Consider the following 17,927-nt stretch of genomic DNA (forward strand, 5'->3'; position numbering starts at 1 on the left):
CATGCACTTCCTGAAAAGAAGTCTCGCTCATATATTTTGCAAAATTTGGGTCCTTCGCAAAATTGAGCATCATCTTTGTTGCATCGTCGATGAATTGACGACACTCCATCTCTCGACGCTCCGCCTGAGTAGGCCGAGGCGGGCCATACTCCTTGCCGGAATCTTCGTTGTGATCCCTTGCCGCATCTTTGGATGCAGAGGGAGTCGACTGATCCTTGCGTGAAGCCATAGGTGCCGCGGAAAAAAATTTGGGATCGGATTTCCCGTATAAGAGAAATCAGCCGTGCTCTGATACCACTATAACAGACTTGGACACTCCAAGTCAAGAATCTACCGTGACAGCACCAAATAACCACTTCAAAACAGTTCACAGTTCACAATTGATTCAACACTGGCCCGCTTATTTAAAGGTACAAGGGATGCCAAAAGCAGAGCCCCAAAAACTGTCCTAAAAGCTGAAAATCAAAAGCTTAAAGAAAATAAAGCAATTTTCAACTTTTCTCTCTCAAGCTTTAGTAAAGCAGCAAAGCTTCTCTCTCTTGCTTAATGTAGGAAATAAAGCAATTCCAAAAGCTTCCAGCGTAGCCAAACTGCCACGTCATTGCCCCTAAGAAAGCGCCGCAAAACGGGGGGATTCCGTACAGCAGGCCACTTATCCGCTTTCCGTAATTTCCGGGCTGCCGTACCGCCAGCCACGTCAGCATGCCATGTCAGCATTCTGTCCGCAGCAGCCAGCCAACTGTGGGTGCACCCGGGGTGTGTGTGAATGCACCGGCAGCCACGTCACCAGTCTGTGACATTAGACTTACACCACTCTGTTGCTTCACAGGTCTAGGGCATGCATGTACGGCTAGTGTGCCTCCGGGCTGGCCACCCTTTGCATTTGCATTTAGGTTGCATTGTCCGGCTGCCCAGTTCTGGGCCGTCTGCCCACCTTGTCTGGGCGCCCATGGGATATTTAATTATATATCATTTTATGCTGGGTCGTGGTATTTGTCCATGCATTGCCCTACCTCCCCCTTGGGCACCTATATATGGGGCCAGGGGGGTACCCACAATCATAGTCTGACATACGATTGTATTGGGTCTCTTGCTCGGATAGTCAATGGGGGGCTGATCGCCCCTTTCCCCATCTCTTGTGTTTTGTGTTTCTGTCTCTCTCTCTCCTCTCCTCTCTCACGCTTCCGCACATGCGCACTTTCACAAAAACTGAGGAGAAGAGAAGGCCCAGGCTTTGCTTATAAACTTACAAGGATGCCCAAAAGCTAGGTGTCCCCAAAAGCTGATAAATAAAAATGTTCTAGGCTCAAAAGCAAGCGCCTCATGGGCAGGTCCGTACACTACTGCCACATCATCAGCCCAACGTAAATCGCGTCGCGATTTGCGGATGTCCGAACAGCCTGTCATATGTCACTTTTTTTAAAACGCAAAAATGGGGTCTTGCTTTATTTACAAGGTTTTAGGCCCCTCGGCCGAGTTCCATAAGTTGGGAGGGGTTAGTTTTTTAATCCTAACCCCTTATGGGCCTCCCAACCATTATCTATAAGTTGGTAAAACTTCTTTTGCCTCTTCCGCTAGGGTCTTGGCCTGCAAACAGACATAGGACAAAAACTAGTTCAGTAGACACTGACTCTACGTATCAACGTACTAGAACACACATATCCAACACTTGCATGAAGATGACATTCACATCACATTCACATCCTATTTTCGTTGAGATCTTAGATGAGAATCATGATCATTGTAACTTATTTAGCAATCACATCCAGACCGTGCTGATCTTTTCACGGATATCTTGATCTACTAAATTTCGTTACTATCACATCCACATCACCCCTCAGGTGACCAAGACAAAAGATTGCAATCATTTCACCTTTCAGACATGCACTCAAACAAAACACACACGTGAGAGCACACGTAACAGATTTAGTTTAGGAATTCCCATTTCACAAGTACAAAATTACATAAAGTCATTCAGCAGAATACTGACAGCTTGTTAGTATCCTTGAAATCTCAAAGAAATCAATAACTTTATTCCCATCGAGGTAAACCGTGACAAGGGAGTGGAGTAACTCCCTCTTGTGCAGTCTGCACTGCACCAGATTCAATCTGCTGATTCATCGATAACTCTTGGAATAGTCGGTGCTAAACCAATAGCTTCAAGGTAAAGCTCTAGTATCTGATAAGTATCTGCTAAGTAGTCCTCCATCCACCTGGCATCAAGAGTCAGATAAATCTTGACCAAATACTGTCGTGTCAGCTTACCTTTCACTTTCCTTTCCTTGTGAGCGAGGACGTGTTCGGGAATGAGGATCTCCTCCGTCTCTTCCACTTCGGGCTGCTCATGTAAATCCTTGTCCACCGGCACTTCACCTTTGATAGGTCTCAAATGACTCACATGAAATGCGTTGTGAATCTTCCAAGTATCCGGTTACTTCAGTCTGAAGGATACATCATTGATCTTTTCTTGTATCTAGAAAGGTCCATAGTATCACATACTTACCTTTAGAAAAAGCCTCTCCTCTTTCGTAAATGTAGCTTCTCAAACCGGAGTAGCCACTCTGCAATTGCAAAGATGTCTGCAAAATGTGGATTTGCGTCGTATTGATCAATTATATTTTCGAAGTTCTGATGATGAATCACCAAAATAGTCGATATCTGTGACTTCCGAGACAACGTGTTTGCCACCAAGTTCTTCTTTGTCTTAACATGGATAATCTGAAAATGAAACTACGACAAAATGTTTGCCCATCTCATCTGCTTATCTAAAAGTTACTTATGGGATAAGAAGTATCTCAAACTCTAGTGATCGATGAACAGTGTAAATTTGTTCAAAGTAGAAAATGGCGTCTGTCTTAATATACTGACGTGGCATGACCATCCAGACAGTACGGATGCTGAGGTGGCAACAGGATGTACGGATAGATGATGACGTGGCAGACTGTATGGCAACACCTGGATTTGGCGTTGATAGGTGCCACGTGACAACAATACGGACCTCTGTATATCGCACTGACAGTTGCTAACGTGGCAGATTGTACAAAATTCCCCTTTTTACGCATATGCTTTTTCTGACAACTTTTGGAGCCACTTGGACCATTTGCTTTTGAGTTAGATTGCTTTTGGGGCTTTGCTTTTGGCATCCCTTGTAAGAATAAAAGGACCCTTAGGGGCCTCACTCTTCAGAGCATTTGAACGTAGAGTCTGAGAGCAAAGGACCCCTTCGGGAGTTGTAATTTGCTCAAGCATCAATATAATAAAGAAATATTGAAAGCGGCGCCAGGTTTTGGGGCCAATACCTCTAGTTTTTAAAGTTGTGTCGACTCTAGTTTTTAAAGTTGTGAAGTATTTTAAGTGATTTACTGTCACGAGGACGTGGCAGTTATTAACCATGTCACAGAGATGTGGCAACTGCTAACCTTGGTTGTTGGTTTCTTTCCAATGGGGTTTATTTTATTTGTTTAAGACCCTCTTTTTGAAGTAGCCAACAGTCGGACATTGTATGGCCAATGTGAACGGGTAGATTCACCCGCAGACGGGAAGTGGTCGGCATTGGAATTCGTATGGTAAGAGGATGTCTAGGCTCAGAGCAAGATCATATAGGTCCCCCCCGTCGCACTTAGCAAGTTGGTGGATACTAGGAAGTGAACTCAATTAAGGCGTAAAGTCAAGGCGGGACTACCAACAAAAATTATCCGACAGTTGGGCCACATTGCACTTTTGGATGCGGTCCCAATGAGGATAGATGGTCAGAAGACCAGTGGGAGCCCAACAGAAGCATCTCCTAAAATTTAGGGAATTGCTATTTTGGGCCGTGAAATGTGTTCGCGTCATTACCTCCGGTATGACTAGGGGAACACTTTCTAACTCTGCCGCGAAGTCAACTGACGCGTCGGTTGGGATATTTTTAAGCGGCGAACCCGAAACGGGAAAATGCTTGTAAATGCGCCAAGTGTCACATTTTCAGGGACTTGCCTCTTCCAGAAAAATGGGCGCTGAATTTTTAAGCTGGGATGAGCCGCATTTGCAACCTGTCACAGGTTAAGAGCTATGGAGTGCTTTCTTTCCCTCTCATGTACAGTGTGGTGCTAGGAGTGATGCCCTGCACACTACACACTGCTCTCTCTCTCCCCTACGTGCAGTTATGTGATGCCCCACAAGAGGGCTACTCATTTGACTGATGTACAGTTGTGTGGGTTCATGCTTTTGTGCTGAGGCAAGAGCCTCCTTGAGCAGGAACAGGGGTAGCTAACTGCTGCTCCAAAGCAGGCACTGGTGAGGGTCATAACCTCACCTTACAGGTGCAAAATCAGCGCTGTGTATGCGCTGTAAGTTCACTGTTTTTCAGTCATACGGACGCCAGGAACATTGGGAATCGTGCCCCACTGGCAAAGGACAGTTAGGGGACTGTTTGGGGCTGAAAACAGGGCAAAAACCAGTAAATACAGCGTGCTGAATTTACTGTTTTTGGACAGGAATCAGAGGGTATACGACAGTGCAAGCGAGTTCCAGCAGGGGAATTGGTTTCGCGCAAGTTTTGGGGCTGTTATGCTGCCGAAATTTGGCCAAATCAAATGGTATCTAGGTGGATACACGTGAAAGATTCCTAGGACCTTACCTTGTAATTTACCCTCCTAAAGAATAAAGAAATACCGAAAGGGGCGCCAATTTTGGGGCCTACAGGTTGTCGGCGTCTGCTCGGAGCATTCTAGCTTCCGAGCCGTGTGTGTGATTAAGTGTTAACTCCCGTCGCAGGTTCTCTTTGCAAAGTGCTCTGTGTGTGTGTTTAAAGTAAAGAATTTCGGGTGAAAGCCAACGCCTACCGCCCTACGGGCCGGTTTCATTTACTCGTGTGTCCCATCGTATGCAGGGCATCGTGGCATTGATGCGACAGTTAAGGCGGTAGAGACATTCTTCTATTGGCCTACCTTGAGGAGAGATGTGGATGCCTTTGTGCGAGCATGCATAGTTTGCCAAAAGGTCAAGTTTGACTGGCAAAAGGCACCAGGGTTGTTACAACCACTGCCGATTCCGGATAAGCCATGGGAAAGCATTGCTATGGACTTTATCTTTGATCTTCCAAGGACGCCAACAGGGAATGATGGTATATGGACCATTATCTGCAGGTTCAGCAAGCAGGCCCATTTTATCCCTGTCAGGAAGAAGATAAAATCTGATCAGATGGCACGCTTGTTTATGTACAATGTGTTTAAGTACCATGGTATGCCACAATCGATTATCAGTGATCGTGATCCTCGCATGACCAGTTTGTTCTGGAGAGGATTGTTTGAGAACATGGGTACTACGCTCAAGTTCTCGTCTTCGTTTCATCCACAAACTGATGGACAGTCAGAAGAGGCTAATTCTACTGTCTTAGATCTGCTGAAATGCTATGTGTCAGATAATAAGGGCAAGTGGGAACAGTATTTGCCTATGCTTGAGTATGCGTACAATAATACGGTGCATTCGTCTACTGGCAAAGCACCTTTTGAGATTGTTGAAGGCGGCAAAAAGGTTCCTCCCATTTTGCACACAAAGGACAAGATCTTTGAGGCAGATCGATATGTGGAGAACATGGATGAGATGTATAAGAAAATTAAAGTTGCCTTCGAGAAGACTCAGGCAAAGCAGAAAAAGGCTGCTGATCGTCACCGTCGTGAATTGCTACTATCACCTGGTGATTGGGTTCTTTTAAGGTTCGAAAAGGCAAGGTTAAAGAAGATGAAGGGCAAGGAACGGCTGTTTCCTAAGCTCAGCATGCGTCACTATGGGCCTTTTCAAGTGCTTGGCAAGATCAGCGATGTGGCTTACAGGCTGAAACTGCCTGATGCGTGGAAGATTCATAATGCGTTTCACGTGAGTCTTCTAAGACCCTTCGTGGGTGATGTGCTAGAAGATATGCCAGTTGAGGATCAGCCAGAAGTTGAGGAACTTGATGAGATCCTGGTACTTGAGTAAGTTTTGGCACATAAGGACAGAAAAGTTAAAGGACAAGTTGCAAGACGCTATTTGGTGAAGTTCAAGAACTATCCGCCTATGGATGCAAAGTGGATGGAAGAGCATGAACTGTCAGAGTCACCAAATGTATTGCAGCTTTACCTTGAAGCCTTTGGGTTACAGCCTACTTATGCCCCAACCCAACGTGTGCAAAGGAGGGGTAATGATAGAGCTAGTACATCAAATGTATATATGAATTCAGTGCCATAGATGGAAATGGCAAAAGTATGAAGGCCTCATTAAGTCATTTGTATCTATGTATGTTACGACCTTTCTTGCGGATACATGCGATGATAAAAGAGTGTTAATAGCACAAGATCATCAGTGGCGTGTATTTATGGTATGCAATCGAGGACGTTTGCGATTTCAAGAGGGGGGTATGTCACGAGAGGACGTGGCAGTTATTAACCATGTCACAGAGATGTGGCAACTGCTAACCTTGGTTGTTGGTTTCTTTCCAATGGGGTTTATTTTATTTGTTTAAGACCCTCTTTTTGAAGTAGCCAACGGTCGGACATTGTATGGCCAATGTGAACGGTAGATTCACCCGCAGACGGGAAGTGGTCGGCATTGGAATTCGTATGGTAAGAGGATGTCTAGGCTCAGAGCAAGATCATATAGGTCCCCCCCGTCGCACTTAGCAAGTTGGTGGATACTAGGAAGTGAACTCAATTAAGGCGTAAAGTCAAGGGTGGGACTACCAACAAAAAGTATCCGACAGTTGGGCCACATTGCACTTTTGGATGCGGTCCCAATGAGGATAGATGGTCAGAAGACCAGTGGGAGCCCAACGGAAGCATCTCCTAAAATTTAGGGAATTGCTATTTTGGGCCGTGAAATGTGTTCGCATCATTACCTCCGGTATGACTAGGGGAACACTTTCTAACTCTGCCGCGAAGTCAACTGACGCGTTGGTTGGGATATTTTTAAGCGGCGAACCCGAAACGGGAAAATGCTTGTAAATGCGCCAAGTGTCACATTTTCAGGGACTTGCCTCCTCCAGAAAAATGGGCGCTGAATTTTTAAGCTGGGATGAGCCGCATTTGCAACCTGTCACAGGTTAAGAGCTATGGAGTGCTTTCTTTCCCTCTCATGTACAGTGTGGTGCTAGGAGTGATGCCCTGCACACTACACACTGCTCTCTCTCTCCCCTACGTGCAGTTATGTGATGCCCCACAAGAGGGCTACTCATTTGACTGATGTACAGTTGTGTGGGTTCATGCTTTTGTGCTGAGGCAAGAGCCTCCTTGAGCAAGAACAGGGGTAGCTAACTGCTGCTCCAAAGCAGGCACTGGTGAGGGTCATAACTTCACCTTACAGGTGCAAAATCAGCGCTGTGTATGCGCTGTAAACTCACTGTTTTTCAGCCATACGGACGCCAGGATCATTGGGAATCGTGCCCCACTGGCAAAGGACAGTTAGGGGACTGTTTGGGGCTGAAAACAGGGCAAAAACCAGTAAATACAGCGTGCTGAATTTACTGTTTTTGGACAGGAATCAGAGGGTATACGACAGTGCAAGCGAGTTCCAGCAGGGGAATTGGTTTCGCGCAAGTTTTGGGGCTGTTATGCTGCCGAAATTTGGCCAAATCAAATGGTATCTAGGTGGATACACGTGAAAGATTCCTAGGACCTTACCTTGTAATTTACCCTCCTAAAGAATAAAGAAATACCGAAAGGGGCGCCAATTTTGGGGCCTACAGGTTGTTGGCGTTTGCTCGGAGCATTCTAGCTTTCGAGCCGTGTGTGTGATTAAGTGTTAACTCCCGTCGCAGGTTCTCTTTGCAAAGTGCTCTGTGTGTGTGTTTAAAGTAAAGAATTTCGGGTGAAAGCCAACGCCTACCGCCCTACGGGCCGGTTTCATTTACTCGTGTGTCGTATCGGATTCTCTGCTTGCTTGTGATAGTGGTATCAGAGCATCAAGCGTGTGCTTTTCTCAAAGCATACCGGTCCTATCAAAGAGCAGACAGAGCACTTGGGCACAACCTTGGAAATCGTTATTTGAAGTATCTTCGTGTCTTGACCCCGGACTTATTGGCCACTCCGACCCTTACTTCATCGGGCATCGGCGCGCTCCCGTCTTCATGGCTCTGTCTTATAGGGCATAAGCCAAAAAGAATCCTAGATTACACATGGGTTCTCGTGGAGAATCCGACAAGATAACACCTCTCAGCGAAAAGGCAAAGAAAAAAAGAAATCTGGCGCGGGAATTGAAGAAAAGAATGAAGATTTGGCAAATTTTTTGGCAAAGAAGTTTGCCAGAGCGAAGTACAAGCGTCAACTGCAGGTTGATACATGTGTGAAAAGATTGATCAAGTACTTCAAAAACCCGAGATTTGCAAAACACCTGAAGAATTATCTGATTTATGAGATTCACTCGAGATGGTGTGAGGCCATTGATTCTCCTCTCAAGACGGGATGAAAGCTAAAAGGACTGACGAGTATAGAAAAGTCGAAGCTTTACTTGCAAGAAGGGCTGGACGAAGCTGTTGATTGGAAGATGAGCCAGATGTTGGAAAGGATACTGAAAGGGATACTGATGTACTGACAATCTGGTTGTTTGTGGTAGATAACCGGAAATAGGAGTGAGGAACTCACAACCGCTCCAAAATAAGCCCGATAAGTATCATGAATTTTGAATGAAACTAATGGAAGAACCTGCTATCTGTGAACAGATAACAAGATTGAGAATGTTTCACAAAATGATGACGTGGCAGTACTGCCAAGACACACACTCAGCAGCAGATGACATGGCAGACTGTATGACGGACTGATGACGTGGCATGCTATATAGGCTATCCGAAAATTGTGCTGATTGGCTAATGACGTGGAAGCTGGACGGACGCCCGCAATTCGTGCTGACATGTTGACGTGGCAGCTGTATGGAATTCCGTAATTGTATTGGCTGCTTTTTGACAGTTTTTAAGGACTAGTTGCTTTTGGGACAGTTTCCTTTTAAGTTTAACTGCTTTTGGGGCTCTGCTTTTGGCAACCCTTTGTAAGAATAAAAGAAACCCAAGGGCCTCACTCTGTAGAGCATCTGGACGCAGAGTTTGAGAGCGGAGGTTTCCGACAAGAGCTGTACTTTGCTGAAGATTTAATAAAATAAAGAAATATCAAAAGGGGTGCCAGGTTTTGGGGCCAATACCTCTGGGCAGGGAACTATGCCGGGCCGTGTCATCTTGAATTGAGCTGTGATTTAAAGTTATGAATTATTTTGAAGTGAATTCTTGTTGTGTCGCGACAGAATCTAGACTTGGGGTGTTCAAGTTTGTTACATTGGTATCGGAATGGGGAGATAGTGCCACGATATTTCATACCGGATGGTTACTTGATGAAGAAAACAATGTTGTGTGTTACATAGCCGTTGAGGGAAAAGGTTTTGAGTGAGTGCCATTGTCCACCTTTTACGGGTCATCGCGACATTGATACCACCTTGAAAGGTGTGGAGCGTTATTTCTTTTGGCCGAGACTCAAGAAGGATGTGGACGACTTTGTTCGCAGTTGTTTAGTATGCTGGAAGGTCAAGTTTGACAGGCATAAGGCACAAGGATTACTACAGCCTTTACCCATTCCCACCTGCCCCTGGGAAAGCATTGTGATGGATTTCATCTTTGATCTCCCCAAAGACTCAAAAGTGGGCATGATGGCATTTGGACGGTCATTGACAGATTTAGTAAACAGGTCCACTTCATTCCGATAAAGAAGATAGATAAGCCCGATCATTTGGCGAAACTATTTTTTTCATAGATTTTCTGAATATAAGGCATGCCTAAGTCGATTGCTTTGGACAGAGATCCCCGGTTTACTAGGTTGTTTTGGAGGGAAATCAAGGAGAACATTGGCACGTGGTTACAGTGCTCGTCCTCCTTCCACCCGCACACAGATGGGCAATGTGAGATAGCCAATTAAATGGTTTTGGATTAGTTGAAGTCTTATATTTCGGATCAAAAGACTTAATGGGAAAAGTATTTGCTCTTGGTGGAGTTTTTGCCTACAACAACACACGTGGAAGGCGCCATTTGAAGTATTTGAAGGTGCTAAGAAGGTTCCTAAATTTCTAAGCACCAAAGACAAGATTTATTTGAAGCAGATTTTTGAAAATGTCTAGAAGGCATGGAAGGCCATCTAGCAGTTCAGAGGAGGAGAGCTCGTCCTCTTTTAACAGATGGGCAATGTGAGATAGCCAATTAAATGGTTTTGGATTTGTTGAAGTCTTATATTTCGGATCAAAAGACTTAATGGGAAAAGTATTTGCTCTTGGTGGAGATTTTGCCTACAACAACACACGCGGAAGGCGCCATTTGAAGTATTTGAAGGTGCTAAGAAGGTTCCTAAATTTCTAAGCACCAAAGACAAGATTTATTTGAAGCAGATTTTTGAAAACGTCTAGAAGGCATGGAAGGCCATCTAGCAGTTCAAAGGAGGAGAGCTCGTCCTCTTTTAACAGTGACCAAATCATCAAGAAAACGAAGGAGTTCAAGGAAGGGAGTCACACCGTCACATTTGAGACACTTTTACACTACTAGGACACCCATCGAGCCCTTGAGTTTGTACAACAGTTTGACGTCGCCTTCTCTGGAGGACGGTCCTCGGAACAATCCAAGGTGTGAAAGGCGGCATCTTACTTGAAAGGAACTGTATCGACATGGTGGTCTACTTTGTTGTTACGCAGAGAAGAACCTGCAACGTGATCAAAATTCTTTTTTCCACGTTAACTTGGATATTAGATGAATATGCAAGAGATGTCATCACGACTTGGCATCCCTTGAAAATGACTGAGAAAGATACATAGGATGACTACTGCCAAAGGTTTTGGGATACTTGTTTGCCAGTGTCTTCCTTTCGGAAGATTACTTTAAAAGATTAGATTGAGTAATTTTGCTATGGTTTGCTAAAGAGATTCAAGACTATGCTTTAAACCAGAATTTGGACTCCATTCAGAGACTTACGGGACATGACTAAGCAACGATCTGGCTCATTGACTTATGCGATGGACAAAATAGTATCCACCTCAAAAAGGCAAGAGCCTGCCAGTGAAGAGAATGAATTAAGGGAACCATATGACAGCTCATCACCAGATTCTGGAGAATTAGAGGGTTTCGATGAACTAAGGAAACCAGATGCAAGTTCATCAAAGCATTCCAAAGAAAGAGGAATGAGATGATAGTGCGTCTTAGGGTTCCGATGATTGACTCTGACGTGCCAATAGACAGGGAAAGCGAAAGACGCTACCCGTAGGTCCCAGGGCACAAGGAAAGAACAGAAAAAGGGAATCAGCTTGTAGATCAGAACATTCCCCAGACCCAGGATAAGATTTTTGAAGCCGAGTAGTACACGAGGGACTTGGACACTGCTTTTGCTAAGGCCCGTGAGGTTTTAGAGAAGTGTCAAGAACGACATAAGAAGGCAACAGATCGACATCGACGAGACTTGAAACTAAAGGAAGACAATTGGCCCATTGGGTGCTCTTACGTTATGAGAGGGTACGCCTAAGGAAACGAAAGGTAAAGGAGCGGCTTTTTTTCCCAAGCTTAGCACGAGGTATTATGCCCCTTTCCAGATTAAAGAAAAGATAAATCATGTCTCCTTTCGACTCATGTTGACCGATACTTTGAAGATTCACAATGCATTCCATGTGAGTTTCTTGAAACCTTTTAAAGGTGAGGTGCCAATTGATGGGGAGCCTGATGAGCAACCCGAAGTGGAAGAGAGCGAGGAGATACTCGTTCGTGAATAGATTTTGGCACACAAGGAAAGAAAGATGAAAGATAAAGTGGTTTGGTGGTTCTTGGTTAAATTCAAGAACTATCCGGCATTAGATGCGAAGTGGATGGAGGAGGAGGACCTACCAGATACTCCTCAGATTTTGGAACTTTATCTTGAAGCATTCGGTTTAGCATCATCTACTCTGATAGATCCCAGAGACGGCACAATACGTTGCTGGCAGTCATGGTCCGAGATTTGGAATGAATTTTTCTATGATTGATTTGTCATGTGATGTTATGTGCAATGATGTGATTGTCGTCTTTGTACAAGTGGTAGAGGTGTCGTGTCTAGTGCGTCGGTACTTAGAGTTAGTGTCTATTGAATTGGTTTATGGCCTCTGTTTGTTTTGCAAGCGTAATCGAGGGTGATTACAATTCTTTCAAGAGGGGATAATGTCACAAAATGATGACATGGCATGACCACACGTGACCGACAGAAGTGATGACGTGGTTGACTGTACGGCACCTGAAAAATGCGATGACACGTTGACTGTACGGATGCCGCAAATCGCACTGACAGGCTGATGTGGCACAGCGTACGTAAATTCCGCTTTTCACGCTGACAAGCTGATGTGGCAGAACTGTACGGAAATTCCGCTTTTTGCGCTATTGATTTTTATGGTAGATTTTTGACCAAATGCTTTTGGGTTTACAGGCTTTTGGGCTTGCTTTTAACACCCCTTGTAATGTTTATAAGTGACCCAAGGGAGCTCACTCCTTAGAGCATCTGGATGCAGATTTGAGAGCGAGCACACGTGGGAGTTGTACTTTGCTCAAAGATTAATATAAAAGAAATATCATTCGCCTCAAGCATTGTCGTGTTCGAGAATTTGTTCCCTCAAGCACTGTCATATGCGAGTATCTGTCGCCTCAAGCAGTGTTGTGTACGAGAAATCTTTTCGGGGGGTCTCAATCCATCACCAAGTTCATACTGAACAAAGTGGTTTAATCATTTATTTGATTGAATCAGTCGTGATCCATGATTCGCTATCAGGTTCATTCGGGAGCTGTCACTGTTCCAAAATCATGATCATCATCTCATTCTCAATCCTATTGTCTGTTCACAAATAGAAGGTTCTTTCATATTAGTTTCATTCAAAATTCATGATACTTATCGGATTCATTCTGGAGCGGTCATTGCTCCCCATTGCATTCATCATCATCGATTTCACCTGCTATCTGCACACAACTTAAGCTGCTCATGTTCTTTTTGTTAGAGCCAATCCCATTCTTTTTGAATATCATTTTTGAAATCGGGTGGGAGGAACCGCTCATAAAACTCGATATTGTAATGTGTCCCAGTCTTGGCTTGTGTTGCCTCTAGTATTGTGGCAAGCCACCAATTGCTTGCTGTCTCCTCTCAGTGAAGTTGTCGTTGGCAAAGGCAACCTTGAACTATCTGTAACGGGAGGGAACCATGTGCCAATGAAAAAGAAGAGAGTGAACAACTTCAAGCATTTCAAATAACGACTGAACTGAAAGAGATGCATGACACATGAGACGGGGAGTGGCGGAGCTCCACCCCAAGAGAGCACTGGCTCCAAACCTTGGCGCCCATTTCAGTATTTCTTTATATTGCTTCAACTTAGTACAACGCCAATACTCCATCCTCTGCACTTTCACGTGGAAGCGTGTCAAAGAATGAGCCCATGGCACATATTTAAAGGCCATTGGCCATAAAAAAGCAATTACATGAACAGCTCCAAGTGCTAAAAGCATTTGGTTTCAAAAGCATGGAGTCCAAGAGCTATCAGCGCATTTCATGGGAAATCCGTACTGCCACATCAGCAGTCTGTCAGCGCGAGTTGCTGGCTGTCCGTACAGGCTTGCCACGTCGCAGCTTATATGCAATTGAGTCTATGTGTGTGTGTGGGTCTGGCTTTATTTTTAATTGTCTTTGGGTCACTTGGGCCCCATCGGACAGGGGTCCCATTAGTTGGTAATTTGCTCCCACTCGGCGAGGACCTGTGAGTTGGTGAGAACTCCTTCTGCTTCTTCTTCTTAGGGTTTAGGTCCCTTGGGCGGGATTTGCAGGTTGGCTCCATTCTTCAATGGCTTGACACATCAGCAGTTTGTGACACTACTGATGAACGAGAGAGCCTTGGAGATGTCTTTTCTTCCATTCTTATTGTTGAATTTCACATCCTTGTCTGGAGACTTCAAGCCTTTTCTCTTGCTGCAGTGCTTGGAGCTTCACTTCTTGAATTTACTTTTAGATTTAGGCCTAATGTAGAGTAGTAGAACCAGTATCAGTAGTAGAGGCAGTAAAATCAAGATTAGGAGAATATGGATGGAGAAGAAATAGAGGTAGCTTTACTACCGTTGAGAAGAGAGTGGGAGCGGTCTTGATCTTTGTCATTGCTTTTGGCTCTGTCTTCTCGAGCGCTCCACTCGCGCGTTCCTTCACCCTCTGAGTTGTAGGGTCAATAGGCCTGATTTTGAGTATAGTCCAAGAGGATACATTGTGCTTTTTGGTTTCAACTTGTTTGTTTCCTTATTCAGAACATGCACGTAGTACTCAAATCCAAGTATTTTGACATGGAAACCGATGGCTTTTACCATTGTGGGTCTCATGAGGGGTTTTATCATTGTCTTAGTGTGTTTTTGATTGAAGATGTAGACTGTCTTGTTCATAGCCTCTTCCCAAACTGGCAACACCTATGTCTTTTGCATGCACCTCAGGAATATTAATTTTGTGGTTCGTAAATGCAAAACACCTATGATGTCATTTTGCACCTGAACCAATTTCAATAACATCCATGCCCCTCTAAGTTGCTCCAATAATGGAGATCACGTTTGTTGTTATTGTGGGGAAAAAAAGGCCCTAGAGAGACTGGTTTTTTGGAGGCGCTTCTGTAAAAGCCTTGGATCCCTCTTCATTTTAGTGAATTTGTATGTGTGAGTACGAATCAAATATCTTATTTTCCGTAAAGTAAGGCTGTACCCTTATATGTTAGCTTTTGTTTCGAATGAACTTTAATGGGAGTGTTGGTGTGGATGTTTAGAGACCATCTATCCTATACACTTGCTCACGGTAGTGATGTGTTTAGGGAAAACCTTTTTTCCCTGATTGGGAGGATCTTTACCCTCTTATGTCTCTATTAGAAAATTACCGGAGGGCCAACTTAACTTTATTCAATAACTGCAAGTAACCTGTTTTTTATGATGTGCAGTTAATGATCTCTTCTCTAGGCTGTGTGTGGATTCTTGCAACCATAAACCCAACATTTGCCACTATTAGTTGCCGCTCTATCCCTTTCATTGTGATTAGCTTTAGAGCTATACATGGGTTGATGAAACCTTCATTTAGAGGTCTTGTCATAACTTTTTTAAATTTAAGCTCACATTATTCTACATCTCTGACATTTTTTAGTGCTACATCCTTTTTTTGGGCCTCTTGTGCAAGGCAGACACCTCCGAATCTTTTTAACTGGTTTTGTGGTTTTCTCTCCCCACTTGGTGTTACAACTTTTGCATCAATTTGCAATTAAAGAGAGAGGGATAATAATACTCTATTAAAGAAAGAGGCTTGCTACCAAGTATGATTTGTGTTCGATTAACCACCAGTGCTGACACTATAGGATGCGTCATGTATTTATATGGCAAAGAGATTGTGTAGTGAATTGATTTATCCCGTTTTCTGGTCGAAGCTAGGAACACTTAACTGTTGATGAGTTTTGGTTCCACTATTTTGAGGAGTGATAAGACAGTTATTGGTCAGCAAGGGCCCAACACTAGGGTAGCACCACCTACTACAAATGAGCAGATTTGTTGAGATGGTAGCTGCAATCTTATGCTTTGATTGTGTTCTTTGTCAAACATGCCATTCTCTCACTCATTCTGCAAGCTTGTATCAAGTCAAAAATTTAGGCTCGAGTTTCTTAACGAAGTGTCAGAGAACATATGAGTGGAGATGGCACAATTCTTTTTTTGTTGGCAGAACATCATGAATTATAATCGCAATTAATTTATGTATATACATTTTTTGTCGGGTAGTTCGCTTATTCAGACTATTGTCATTGATCTTCTATCTTTTAAAAATTTTTCTATGTGCACTCATTGGGAATCCTAGCACCCTATCACTCCGGGATTTCTTGCAGGAAGAGAAATTTTGATAAAACAGACTCATTGTGCATGTTACATATCAGGCTCTTATGGATCATCTACAAAAGCAAAAGTGAAAATTTACGACAATTGATCAGAGCAAGAAGGCGGTTGAGGATGAAAAAAAGCTTGAGAAGTACTACAATGGTCTCCTAGATACTTATCAAAATTTTGTACCAACACATGGGCAATCCTGCTGCCCGTTCAATTTTGGATTATTACAGGAAGAGCAGTTTTGACAAAAATCAATTCAATGCACAGGTGGAAAAAGCACCCCTTTTATGGCTGTCCACAAAGGCAAGGGTAAAGTCGGCTTGTACAGCAAAGCAAGCAAAATCCATGAGAGTTGGTTTGATCAAGAGGGCAGACAAGGATGAGAAGAATTGTAGAAGGAAAGGCTCTTGCAAGTACTATCAAGCAGATGACTGCGCGCACTAAATGACTCTCCTTCTATTGTATGGATGTGCAATGTTGCATGTGACTCATCAGATGGAGGGCTAAATATGCTCAAGAGTTTACATTTATAAGCTCAATATCTATACTAAGGTTGTGAAATATATATTATGTGCAGTTATAAACTTACAAGCTATTTCTACCTCTACAACATGTGTTGAATGCTCATATGTTTGGAATGGTGAGAGGTGCTTGAATATTGTACCTTGTACAGAATGACAATATTTGTCTATTGCAAACTATCTTGTGAAAATGATCTATATTACATATGTTTTATTACTTATTGGTTGTACATGCATGGGTGTATCCTTTGAAGCATATTTTTGTGCTTCAAAAAAGATTTTTGTCCGTGGTTGAAAATGTGTCAAAATTTAAAGTGAACATCGAGAGAGCCCATGTTTGTCCAAGGAGATTGATTTATTTTTGGCTTATTGTGGTATAAATTCTGATGTACATTGCCTTAATTGTACCTTAAAGGAATGAAGTAGCTGAGAGTTTGAACATTTCTCTTATAGATTTGGGCATGGTGCATCTTAAAGACTTAAGTTTTGTTGCATAATGGGGTGGTTGTGTCTGGTGCCAATTATGCACTTATTCGGCGTTCCACAAAAGCATTGCAGCATGTTACTTTGTATGAAGCTAGGTAACGTAAGAAGCCATGCGTTGCTAGATTTACATATTGTTGGTTGCTTGATTCATGCATTGCGAAGGAGAAATTATCTAATTAGACACCTGCCCACACCCACACGTCTCAAGGGTTGAACCATAGTGGGTGCGCTTAAAGCCTGTCACCTTAACCACTTAGGCCAACACTCGACAGGTTGTGAAGTTTTTAATTGGCATCCACCATTGTGACAAGAGATGGACTATATATGTGTGCTTCACTTTCATTTATCAAAGTATGTGCATGCTATGTATATTTAACAAATTAATAATTACAAAAAAGAAGTGTATTTATCAATCAATATGAATTGCTTTGAGAAGACGCTTGCACAATCGGGCTCTCACATCATGTACAGATAGTTGGGGAATTGATGGAAAAAAAGTGATTCTTAAAATAGGCAAGATGCATGTAGTTTCCATTGTGCATGATACATTCATACACATAAACATATATTATACATAAACATACGTGTTGACAATTCATATTTTTGTTGAACATAAAGATTGGTAGTTTGTGGTCCCTTTTTTAGCCAATATAATCGAATGTTCTAATCACAATTTCGTGGTTGTTTCAGGAGGCCATGATTATGGATTATGAACAAAAAGGTTTCTATAAACTCTAATAGGCATGCACCCAAAAGACTCGCAACATCTACAACATGGCCTAGCTAGGGTTCATTGAAACCCAATCTATATTGTATTTCTCAAGCCCCAAACTAAGTTTCTCTACAGATTATCGAGTCTTTCTTAGAACCAAAAGTTTTACACATTCTAGTGTAAAAACATTAAACTATTTGAAAAATGAGAGATATTTGGCTTTGTCCGATTTTGGATTGGTGCCAGCAAGGTGAAGAGTCACAGTGCCTTGCTTAGGAGAGAGAGAGAGAGAGAGAGAGAGAGAGAGAGAGAGAGAGAGAGAGAGGTCCCCTAGCTAAATCCCCTT

General features: G+C 43.2%; 1 protein-coding gene across 2 annotated transcripts in view; it reads left to right on the forward strand.

Annotated features, from left to right (window-relative positions):
- The window catches only part of LOC147433831 (protein SUPPRESSOR OF GENE SILENCING 3 homolog), a 54,769-nt gene extending 38,134 nt beyond the window's left edge, over positions 1-16,635 (forward strand). The window contains exon 5 of one of the 2 annotated variants that reach the window (XM_086489813.1): positions 15,865-16,635. The gene's annotated coding sequence lies outside the window, so the exon portion shown is untranslated. The remainder of the gene's footprint in view (positions 1-15,864) is intronic. The other variant, XM_086489811.1, reaches the window with a different exon arrangement.
- Positions 16,636-17,927: the final 1,292 nt, after the last annotated feature.

The sequence above is a fragment of the Adiantum capillus-veneris genome, chromosome 19 (genome assembly GCF_014529385.1).
Source record: "Adiantum capillus-veneris isolate H3 chromosome 19, ASM1452938v2, whole genome shotgun sequence".
NCBI lineage: Eukaryota > Viridiplantae > Streptophyta > Polypodiopsida > Polypodiales > Pteridaceae > Adiantum > Adiantum capillus-veneris.